The sequence below is a fragment of the Platalea leucorodia genome, assembly GCF_965183815.1.
Source record: "Platalea leucorodia genome assembly, chromosome: Z".
NCBI classification, from domain to species: domain Eukaryota; kingdom Metazoa; phylum Chordata; class Aves; order Pelecaniformes; family Threskiornithidae; genus Platalea; species Platalea leucorodia.
Genome location: NC_138858.1, coordinates 14,231,852 through 14,244,445, shown reverse-complemented (window position 1 = coordinate 14,244,445; position 12,594 = coordinate 14,231,852).

Here is a 12,594-nt window from a genome sequence, read left to right as displayed (position 1 = left end):
AGTTTCTTTGGCTGTTTTTGGCTTCAAAAAGGTAGGTAGGTGAACAAGATAGATGCCTGAAAATAGAAGCTGTATAATAACAAAAGACGTGCTTTGTTTTGTCTTCTCATTTTCAAAGTATCAATATGTGTCACATTTACCACTGTCATCCATCAACTAGCAGAACTGCTATTATATTCATGTCAGTCAGCATTGGAAGTGTCTCCTTGAATCTGGATAGGGTGTGGGAACTGAGAATTGGTGATGAACAGCTTAAGTGCTCTAGGGATGTTCTGGAAGACAAACACTTGTAGAGTGGAAGCATTTCTGGAGTTCAGTTGATAAACAAAAAACCTACATTCAGTCAAGATAAAGGTTGCAGAGTTCAAATCAGAAAAGCCAGAAAATGAAAACGTGATGTTTCAAACACTACCACTACTACAACTGATTCGTGCTTTCTCTTCCTGTTTCCCTGGCTAAATATATAGTTTACTATCTTGGTATACCTTATTTAATAAATGCCACAAAACACTTAACATAGCTAGTTTTACTTAATGATCAAGCATAGATATTGTTGTTTTTCTAACATAAACTCTACAACACTAAGGCTATGATAAAATATCTTCTACATTTAATATCTACACCATTTTGAAAGTAAAGGCTGCTTAGGTAAATGGGATTGAAATTGTGTGGTTAATAATGATAGCGTTTAAACAGTTCAAATCAGGTGTGAAAGCACTTGTAGTGTACTAAGAGCATTGAGGGAGGAGCTGTAGGAATTTTCACTCTGAAGCAGTTTAGATTTTCTGGACTAGAGTAAGGGGACATAAGTGATATGTTTTCCATAGGGAAAATTTTATTTTAATTCCAAATTTTTTAAAAAATAGCATAGCTTGTCCAAAGACATAAGGGTTTCACCCCTGGCCTTTAGTATTGTTCCATTTGCAAATCATCTGCAAAAGCCCTCAAAATTATTATCTAGACAAGAAGAGAAGACACACATGTACTGCAAACAATGTTATGGTTTCACTTTAAGACACATTCTTCATAACAGTCATTATTAAAAATAAGTGGCCTGTTAAATTAGTGAAGTTTCTGTTACTCAAATGCAACTTTACATAAAAATTCAAAACTTCACAGAGACCTCAAATATTATATAAATTACAGCATAAAAATGAGACTTACATGTGAGTCTTGTAGCTCATTGTGCATCTGTATTTGATTAGAGGTCTGATGTTAATGAGCCCATTTCCTGTCCCAGGAGGAAAGAGAGTGCAATTCAAACAGAGAGGAGAATGAAAACTCAATGAACGAGGGGTGTATTACGCAGACTCAGATACCAACAGAGAACAAAATACTGGTTAACAGCAAGGCAAAAACTGGACATTCCTAACTAAAAGCACAGTCTTTTTTAATCAGTTTCAAGGACTTAAGCTTCTGTTTGCTACTAGACTTACGACATATTCATTTAACTTATGTTTGAATCAGTTTTCTCTTGCTTTCCTACATGTTTCTTCTTCATTGCTTTTCATACTTTTAGTTCCATCTCTGGACTAGCTCCTACAGAAATCCTTGAGGTTGCTGTTCACATGGCTTGAGGTCAGCTGATAGAGCAGACAGAGGACCTTTTCAAGTCCTCTCCTTCCCTGGAAGAGCAAACAAGACAGCCCATGCTCTGATTCTTTCCCACTGAGCACAGCAGGAGTTTTTTCTCGCATTTCTCCTTCAATTTTCTTTCAATAATTACTGGAGGCAGGTTAATTAAAACCAAGCCTGTTGTACATAGCATTAAGTAATGTAACAATGTCCTAGAATATCTATTACAGAAACACTGGAAAGTTGCCAGGGCATTGAATGGAGCTAATTTTGTCACATGACCTAGAGCAGCACATACAGTATTGGAATAGCAACAATGCAGCACGGTATCATACAGTCTGATTTTACCCTTTGTAATGCCATGATACTGTTAACGTAGTGTAAAATAAATTAGCTGGATGAGGTAGGTAGATGAAGAATAACAAGAAATGAATCTTTACATCTTATCTTTGCACACAAAGATATTCCAGTGGTAAATGACTAACAAATAAAATAAAACCCTAAGAAGAAGGCCTGTCTGTTGTAATCTACCTCATTTTATAATAAGAAGTGACGATAAGCATTTTTTTTGTATATAAAAAGCAGGTATGATTCTACAAATACTTAAAACTCTTCATGTATCTATGTTTATGCATAAGCTATAGCAAAATGTTTCAGAGACTTCAGAGGGATGGTTTCCTAAGCGTGGACTATTCAAGATTGTAATGATTTTCAGGATTTGCGTAGTTTACTAAATACCAGCCAAAGAGAACACAAAGAGGACAATATTTACAGAGAAAGTCACCTGCTAGCTTCAGAATTCTTTTTAAAGAAACCTGATGCACACATTCTCCTTGTATCTTAATTAAAATACTTTTCCAAGTGAGCTGGTTGTTCTTCATGACATTACAGTGAAGCTTTCTAAAGTTTTGAAACCAAAGATGTTGTCCTGATTTTCCACAAGCCCTGGTGATATCACTTGGTAATCAGTTTCCTAAACTGATTTTGAAATGTGTTCTACATAGTGAAATTTTCATGTTGAGGATGGGATCCATTCAACCTAACTGCAGTTGGAGGGCATCTATATCTGGGGCAATGACCCTTGGCTTCTTTTACAGTCACTGCAGGCAAATTTACATCTCTAGGGCATAAGTCATCTGCCGTTTTTCAAACCCCTCTCTTTAAATGACTATGCATACAGTGCCACCTTTCCGTATTTTTGGAGTGAGAGCTACCACAGCGGGGCTTTGGTGAGTCTTTATATTATGGCTTAAGAATGCCCCGCTCCCCGCAGAGTTACTAACTCCATAGGTACACTCTTACGTTTTCACTCATCACAATTCAGAGTCTGGCATTAAACTCGCTGTCAGTGGCCACTTAAACCAACACACGCTAGCCTATTGACTGCCATGCAAGTACAAATCTCCTTCTATTGCAGGACAGTAAACTCTGATGGGTGAACAGCTGGGAGGTGGTAAAACATGAAATTGCCATACGAACTCATTTCCAAATATGAGAGTCAAAACCCTAGCTAGCAATGCAGTTAGCAGCACAGTAATGTCTGCTCTTAGAAGCAATGGAATTTTGTTTATCTCTATTACTGTTATGTGCAGGAATAAAGCTGTGCACATGCTCTGCTTTCAACACCTGACATTTGTCCCACAGGACACGTGTTTGCAGGAGAGATTCTCCTGGATGGTTTGCTGGAGAGGAGGAGAGTAAAGAGAGAGAGAAAGATAACAAGGCTTTCCTTCACTGACTTTGCAGGGTGTATCTATCTACTGAATTGCTTTTAACTAAGCTTCATCTTTCTTTGGAAGTGTCTGAAGGAAAACCTTGAGAGTCTAGGCTTCTTCTGCAGTCAGTGGAGGCAGAATGCCTGTCCAGAGGCAGTTCAGATCACAGGAATAAATCACCCTCTCTGAGGGGTAATGTAGAAATAGAGCAATGAGGCTCTTAATTTAGATGCCTTACTTAAGTGCCTAAAATTAGATGGGTGTAATTTCAGGCAATAGTGCTTTGGATACAGAGAACTGGAATGTGTTTTCCTTGAGTAACTACAAGGCATTAACAGCTCTCGTAATATTTGTTAACAATTCTTTTCTTGATTCCTGTTTGAAACCCAGAAATGTCAGAAGTATTTTGCTAGGTTTTCTACTGTACTGAATGCTTTGTTGGATACTTACTCATGATGTACTCGAAAATGTTAGATCAAAGTAAGTATTGTTGTCTTGCAAATTATCATAAGTGATTTAAAATAAAGGTCCAAATATTTAGACTTTAATCATAAAATGAGGCTCTGGAGTAAAAGTTGTTTAGTACATCTGTGTTTAGATGAATGATATGGCCCTTATATATTTTCAAGTAAAGCTTTGCAAGACTTTTGATTTAGTACTGCATTATGTCCCGATTAAAAAGTTGTACTCTACAATATAAATAGAGCACACGTAGAATGAAATAAAAATTGGCTGGTGTTGCTCAAAAAGAAGCTGTCTTTGAGGAATGACCAGTGAACATGTGTGGGTTTTTCTAGTGATTGGAAGCCTGCAGCTGTTCTACATTTACACCAACAGTGTATGGATGGCATAACGGTTTTGGAGGGGGTTGCCTAGATGGCTTTGTAACTCAGGCCTATTTAAAGAAAGAATGCTTTAATATGGCAAAATATAAAGTTAGAAGTCTAGCAGTGGGAATGTGTGCATCTGCACAGAGTGGGGAAATGTATTGTGTACAGCCCTAACCCTGGAAGGACTAGAGGTCGTACAGGGTGCACTTGTAATGTGGTGTTCAAGCAGTCCTGCTCTCCTGCCCTGCGTGTTCAGAGTACGTACTGGAGGGAACTACAGGTCTGTGTCTGCTTAGATTTTTTGGTATGAAAATAGGGCATATTGGGGGTAGAAAGTGGGAAGAAAGGCATTTAAAGAACAATGCAATCATCAGGCAGAGTCAACACGGGTTCACAAAGGGAAAGTCCTGTTCAGCTAATTTGATATTCTTCTATCATAAGGTCATCCATCTCGTGGATGAAGGGAAGGCGGTGGATGTAGTTTTTCTGGATTTTAGTAAGGCTTTTGATACTGTTCTTCACAGCACCCTTCTGGACAAGTTGTCCAGCTGTGGGATGAGTGGGTTTATGGTGTGGTAGGTGAAGAACTGGCTGAATGGCAGAGCTCAAAGGGATGTAGTGAATGGGGCTACTTCTCGCCGGTGACTGGTCACCAGCAGTGTTCCCCAGGGCTCAATTCTAGGGCCAGTTCTGTTCAATGTATTTATCAATCATGTGGATGCAGGACTTGAATGCACCATTAGCAAGTTTGATGATGATACCAAACTCGGCGGTGCTGTTGACTCTCTTGAGGGACAGGAGGCCTTGCAGAGGGATCCAGATAGATTGGAGCATGGGGCAATCATTAATGGTATGAAATTGAACAAGAACAGCTGCCAGATTCTGCACCTGGGAAGGAGTAATGCCAGCATAAGTATAACCTGGGAGAGGAGTGGCTGGAGAGCAGGGCTGCAGAAAGGGATCTGGGGGTGCTGGTGGGCAGCAGGCTCACTGTGAGGCAGCAGCGTGCCCTGGCAGCCCAGAGGGCAAACCGCATCTGGGGTGCACCAAGCACAGCACGGCCGGCCGGTCAAAAGAGGGGATCATCCCGCTGTATTCAGCGTTGGTGCGGCCTCACCTTGAGCTCTGTGCGCAGCTCTGGGCCCCACCATTTAGGAAGGATGCGAAGATCCTTGAATGCCTCCAGGGGAGGGCAACAAAGCTGGTGAAAGGGCTGGAGGGCTTGTCCTGTGAGGAGCGGCTGAGGGCTCTGGGCTTGTCCAGTTTGGCGAAAGGGAGTTTTTTTTGAGGAGGGGAAGTGGAGACAAGGTGCCAGTCTTTGGAGAAGGGGATGTGGAGAGGGAGGTGCTGATGTCTTCTCCCTGGGATCCCATGATAGGGCGTGTGTGCAAATGTTTCAAAGCTGCACCAGGGGAGGTTTAGACTGGACATTCGGAAGCATTTCTTTGCTGAGAGGATGGTCAAACCCTGGAAAAAGCTTCCTAGAGAGGTGGTTGATGCCCCAAGCCTGTCAGTGTTTAAGCAGCATTTGAACAATGCCCTTAATAACATGCTTTAACTTTTGGTCAGCCCTGAACTGGTCAGGCAGTTGGAGTAGATGATTGTTGTTGGTCCCTTCCAACTGAACTATTCTATTCTATTCTATTCTATTCTAAGAATAAGGGGAAAAAAGTAAGGACAACAGTGATTTTCCAGGTTTTATTAAGACAGAAAGTCAGCATGCAGCCAGAACACACACACAGCCACTCAAGAGCTGGGAAATGCTGTTGGTACCACAACACAAACGTAACAGAACTGCTCAGGAAACAGTTTGTAAGCATCCAGGTTGTTTTACAAGACATTGTAAAACAAGATAATAGGTGTTGCAGGCTACAGAGCTAGTTTTATTTCTTTACAAAATATGGGTGACCAGATACTGGATAGTACATATTATTTCATACTACATTATTTTATATATTCGTAACATATGGAGGAGAAGAAGGTCATTGGCATAGACAATGTAGGTGATTATTCCCCCTTACTCAGCACTTGTCAGACTGCACATAGAATATTGTGTTCAATTTGGGGTCCCACAGTACAAGAAAGACATTGATAAACCGGAGCAAGTTCAGCACAGGGCCATGAAGGTGATCAGGGGCCTGCAGCACTTGCCCTGTGATGAGGGGCTGAGGGAGCCAGGCTTGTTCAGCCTGGAGAAACAGCTCAAGGGAACTTGTAGCAGCCTTCCATAACCTTAGAGGATGGAGCCATACTCTTTACTGAGGTGCACAGCAACAGAACAAGACAGAGTGGTCATCAATTGAAATGGGGGAGGATCTTACTGAATATAAAGAAAAAAATAACAGGTTGTCCAGAGAAGCTGTGGAATCTCTGTTCATGGAGGTTTTCAAGACTCAACTCAATACAGCCTTGAGCAGTCTGGTCTGATTTCAGTGTCCACCCTGCTCTGAGCAGGAGGTTGGACTAGATGATTCCCTGAGGTCCCTTCTAATCTGAATCATTCTGTTATTCCATTATTTTGATACATAATTTTTGATGTGGGAAAAAAAAAGAAATAAAAAACTCCAAGCCAATGATTTGAAAACTGAAAAAAATTACTTATATTGACATATGTATAGTTGCAGTTCCTTAGTGCAAAATATGTACTATAAATAGATTCAGTAGTGCATATATTGCTTTCACAAATAAGTACACGGGAAGCACTGCACATGCATATACACACAGACATTCATCTCTGGAAAATGTGCCCTTTTAATAAAGTACATTCTCCCAAATCTTACACAGTACTACTAGTAATAATACATTTTATTTTTACGATGTCTTTTATTTTTGGACTTCAAAGTACTTGGAGGATGATATAATCAACATAGAGTTATTTCTGAACTGGCTGGTGTCTCTTAGTCTTTAATGAGTTTGATTTGGCAGCTCTGGGGAGAAATGAATGCATATGTCCTGAATGAGCAACATGCCTGAGAAGTCAGTTCATTTTCCTGAGCTGTTGGTTAGCAGAACACCACATGGCCCCAAACTGTTAAAAATACTCCTGTTTTGCACTGCATGTTTGTTCTGGAATACTATAGTGGAAATTTAAGTAGCAACTTACTGCCAAACACATTGCTCTCTAGTTTCAGCAGTCTTCACCAAGCTTTGTACTTCCCCCTGATCCCGTCAGGCAGCTGTGCTAAGTAACCCAGCAGGGCTCAGAAGCTTTTCCTTTTCCTTCTGCGTGACTCTGCCCAAGTTAGGAGCTAGATCTTGCTTACCAGCCCTGAGGCTGCCGTAAACATCCCGTCAGTAGCTCTCCCCATCTGCGCAAGCAGTAACTAGAGCTGGCAGCAACATGCGCTCTCTCACCACCTTCACGCCTCCTTCCCATTCAAAGGCCAAGTGTGTTGGAACCCTAGCTCTAGTTGTCCTTGCCTTTGGGGCAGGCGAAAGGAGAACATGCTGTGAGTACTCACAGTGTAACAGGCACATACTCAGTTATCTCACTGAGCTCCCCTCTGTTCAGCTGTTTTACCACGCAACTGAGCAGACAGGCAGGCTAGAAATTCTGGCACACAGACGCCTCTCAAATACAGCATTGGAACTGCTCTGAGAAAGGAAATGTGGGAAGGGGTTAAAAATCAATGAAATGCGCCGCCACGCTAGGCCAAACTGAGCAGAGTGTAAACTCTGTGTTATGGGAAATTAGTAAAGGACGAGTAAAGTACTAAGAAGACTGTTTTTTTAAGTATTTATTCCTTGAAACTAGATGTCAGCTGTTATCAAAATCTCATGTCCATTTTTTTGTTGTTTAGACGGAGAACAGCAATGTCACAGCTGCAGGGTGTCATTATAGACTGTACTTGTTCATGGGGGTGGGGGGCAAGGCGACAATACTGTGATATGAATGATATTCCCTCCTAAAATTTTAATATGTGGAGAGTGCTCAGACCATGGGATAGGTGCCTTTTGGTTGAGTGATTAATATATCTGAAAATTAAAATGAATGTATTGCGTTTGTTTTATTCATGTTAAATAAGGAATTCTCAGAGGTTATCTTTGGATAAATAGGAGTCATGTGAGTGCATCATGCTGACATTCACAAAATCTGTGCTATCCTTGGAGGTTCTGTTTAATGGGAGGAACAGATCTGCAGGGGGGAGTGCCAGACCTGCCAATGACAGCAGGACACATGCAGGCATTTTCAGGGCTTTGACTGAACACTAATTGCAAACACTTGGTTTTGTTTGTTATAATTGAGTGTTCACAAAACTGTTAGACTCATAATTAGATTATAATACCTTTGGTCTAGAGTTCATAGTTACTTTGTCTATAAAAGAACCTTGCACCATTTAAAGACTTGAATAAATAAGGAATTTATCTTGTGACCTAGCTAACCAGCACAGCTAACTTCTCTGCTTTTTACTTTTATATCTCTTAATCCAAAATGAATTTTATCATGAAGTGATGAAAAACTACTTATGGAGAAGCTAACTGTTGGGTAATTTACATTTTCATAGATGAAATGTCAAAAGTACAGGATATGTGTGCTTTATGATTTCCAAACAAATTATTTTTCCTTTTTTTACTTTCAGTTCACAGTTTCAGATGATGTTCTGCACTCACTTGGCTGTCACAGTGCATTAAAGATTTTATTATCTGAAGGAGTTCTGCAAGGAAAATGAATACAGTATTAACACAAGGATATGAGAATGGCGATGCTGGGTTGGACCACGGTATCCTGTCTTCAGCAGTGGCCAGCAATGGATGCTGAAGTTGAGAACAGGATGAGCCGATGTGATGATTCCCCAGAATACTCTCTCCTCTCCAGCAGTTGTAGTTAGGGACATCTAATGATCCCAAAGGATTCTATAAAAACTGTCATAGCGAGCCATAGGGATTCATATCAAACATCTCTATCTGTTGATTGTCAGCCGGCGCAGCTGGTTTCACTGCAGACTTTCTGTTGCTGTCAGGGCTGGTGCTTTCTGCAGGCTGATCTCAGTGTGGTCAACAATCGCATGGCTGAGGCAGCCATTCTTTATATGTTTTATTTCAAAGGTGTCCCTAGATAGTAATAATTGCATGCATAAAACAGATTAAGAATTGTGTGTTCTTTGTGACCATTCAAACCCACTGGTTTTGGAGGGACTCCTGTCACTGATACCAAAGAGGCCGCAGGTTCCACGTCAGTCCAACGGGCAATGCCAGGGAAGGTGCAGCAGTGATGGCAGCGTGCAGAGCGGGACAGCAGCGTGGGCTGTGCACGCTTCACTCTGCTTCCTTTCTCTACACCTACTGTATCACTTGGCAGGAACAAGGACTCCGGCCCTTAGCACTTTTTTTTGGAGTGTTCGATTTAACTGACAAAGATAAGACCTCTAGAAATAAAGCATTCTTCTACTACCATGGAATGAGACATTCACAATAAGAGAGTGAAACATGGAGATAGATAATTGCTGTATTTTCAAACAAAATATAGGTGTTTGAAAGGCATGGTGTCACGGTTTAACCCCAGTCAGCAACTAAGCACCACACAGCCGCTCACTCACCCCACCCCCTCCCCGGTGGGACGGGGGAGAGAATTGGAAAAAAAAAAAAGGAAAGGCTGCGGGTTGAGATAAAGACAGTTTAATAGGACAGCTGAGGAAGAAAAAAAATAATAATTATAAAAGAATATATAAAACAAGTAACGCATGATGCAATTGCTCACCATCTGCTGACTGATGGCCAGCCCATATCCCAGCAGCAGTTATCACCCCCCCAGCCAACTCCCCCAGTTTATATACTGAGCATGATGCCATGCAGTATGGCATAGCCCTTTGGCCAGTCGGGGTCAGCTGTCCTGGCTGTGCCCCCTCCCAGCTTCTTGTGCACCGGCCAGACATGGGAAGCTGAAAAGTCCTTGACTGGTGTAAGCACTGCTCAGCAACAACCAAAACATCAGTGTGTTATCAACATTATTCTCATCCTAAATCCAAAACACAGCACTATACCCGCTGCTAGGAAGAAAATTAACTCTGTCCCAGATGAAACCAGGACACATGGCCAAATCGAGCATTACTGAGTAAAGAAGAAAAGCTACAGTGTGAGGAAAAATTAATTACAACTTCACATTGTGAAAAGCATCAAAGCATAATTCACATCCAACCAATGGAAACATGAAAAACAAATGAAGTGGAAAGACTCAGAGCTTGTTTTTGGAGGAACTGGAGTATTTCTCATCACATTTGCTCCTATAATTTTATGGTTGCATGCTTGTTGTTTCTCTGATTCTAAGGAAGAAACTTAAACATTAGATTGGTTGGGCAGTTTTTTTTTTTTTACTACTATATAAGTTGTGTTATTTTACATTTTGAAATAGCCTGAGCTTTTGGGGATCACTACCTGGAGGTATATAAACCAGCATACTGATAATGAAATGTAACATCATGTGAATCTTGTCTCTTCTGCAGTTTTACAACATTTTAAACTCATCTAAGTTCAACGAATGCATTCTAATATTTGTGATTGTTTTGAACAAGGCTGGGCCAAAAGTTAAGCTAAGCTGAAGCAATGCATAATTTCTAATTAAGCTGGTAAAACAGAAGTCAGGAAAATGTCTGTAAATTCAGCCATTAAATTGTTTAGATTTTTTAGATCTAAATATAAAAATGTAATGTGATCCAACATAGATCACATATGAAGAAAACATTCTTTCAACTAGGAATGGGCCCCATCTGCAAAACTGAGACCACAACCTGCCTCTGGATCCAAGTTTTCCAAATGTTCTGGGATACTAGGGCTTTAGGTTACAAATCAAGCTCATGTTTGATGTAAACAATCACATTTAATTTCATACACCTCTAAACTCAGACTTTCATTTTACTTGGCCACACTTGGTATTTAAATACACTTATTTACAGTATTTTAAAAGGGTTTTACAATAATAAGTTGCCATGGGAATGGTTGATTACACACTGATCACAAGAGAACCAAAACAATGCCCAACAAGAACAGAGTGTTCAGAACCATTAGGTTGGTCTCAGTACATTTTCAGACTCATGCAAGTTGTTGCTAATCTCTATGACCTTTACAGATTTTTAAAAGTAAGAGGTATCAGTCCCCTCATTTTAAGAGTAAAAACAGTTTTTTACACTAGTTTTTTAAAAGACAATAATTTTTATGTCAAATTACAATGTCCTAATTTTCAGATGTACTAAGCAACTGCAACTCAAGCTGAATTCAGAAGCTTGCTCAAAAAGACCAAGAGAGATACCCTTAAAATAACAACACTCAAAATAAATTAGGAACCATTGTTTAGAATTGACCTTCTAAAATTGGCCCATAGGATTAAGATTTTCAACACAGCCAAATTAGCAATACAACACAGAAAACCTTCTCTCTTTAAGCTATATTAGACACATCAATCAGGAACAGAAAGTGCTCAGCATCTTCCAAAATGCAAACCGTCTGTTGATCTATGTCTTCATTCACCGTATTATTCAGATCGTTCACCAAAAGCACAAGGCTCTTCATCCTGTAGTAGACTACACAGTAAGGCTATATGGTATGGTATGCATATATGTAAGTGCGATTAAAAACTCTTCAGTACCTAGAAAATCCGTAGATCACTATGTATGAATACACAGAAGAAAATGTATTACCAATTTATTAGTATTCAATTTCTAAGAATTCATTTATTTGGCAGAAATCAATATGTAGTAGATTAAAAAAGGCAATCATGTCAACTGTTTAGACATCTGTAAGTCTAAAGTTAGCCCACAACTAAATACTCTTGGGATCAGACCAAGTATTAACATGACTCAAACACTACCTAAGAGATAGGGAGAGAAAGTAGGAAGAAATTACTAGTTTTATTGAGCAGAGATGAAAAACAGATTTCATATTAAGGCCTTTTGTGTAGATGAATTGGAAAGGGGCCAACAACCCAGCAGCAGCATTTGCAAATGAGTTATTTAAGTCAGTCAGTTGAGAGAAGACACTGAAGAAGTTGAGAAGTCTTCCACCCTACCAAGTGTATAGTCGTTAAAATGGCAAATACTATGACTAATGGCATAATACTAATGACAAATTACTGTCTTCAAGAAAAAACTCCTTTATAAATACATGTTTTGGGATTCTAAATTAACTCTTTGATAATCTTAAAAAATGGAATTGGGCATGACCCCAAACAGTGTGATAACAGCTCTGTTCAATCTGCAATATGATGGAAAAATGACTATGTTAGGAAACGTGGAAGACAATAAAAAATAATTGTGGAGAAATCAGGCATAGCTATGTGCCATTGCCTTTTCCGCAGTGTTGACTGTAGGCCACCTGAGTCTGAAGAAGGATGTTTGGGAATTTGAGGCTCTAGAGCTGCAACAGAAGCAGGAGCAATCTCAGAGGAATAATGACTACAAAGTTTTGAACAGTTTATCTCAGAAGATGAATAGAATGTGTGATAAAGGTATAAAACAATGAAACATTGTTCAGAAGCTAGAACA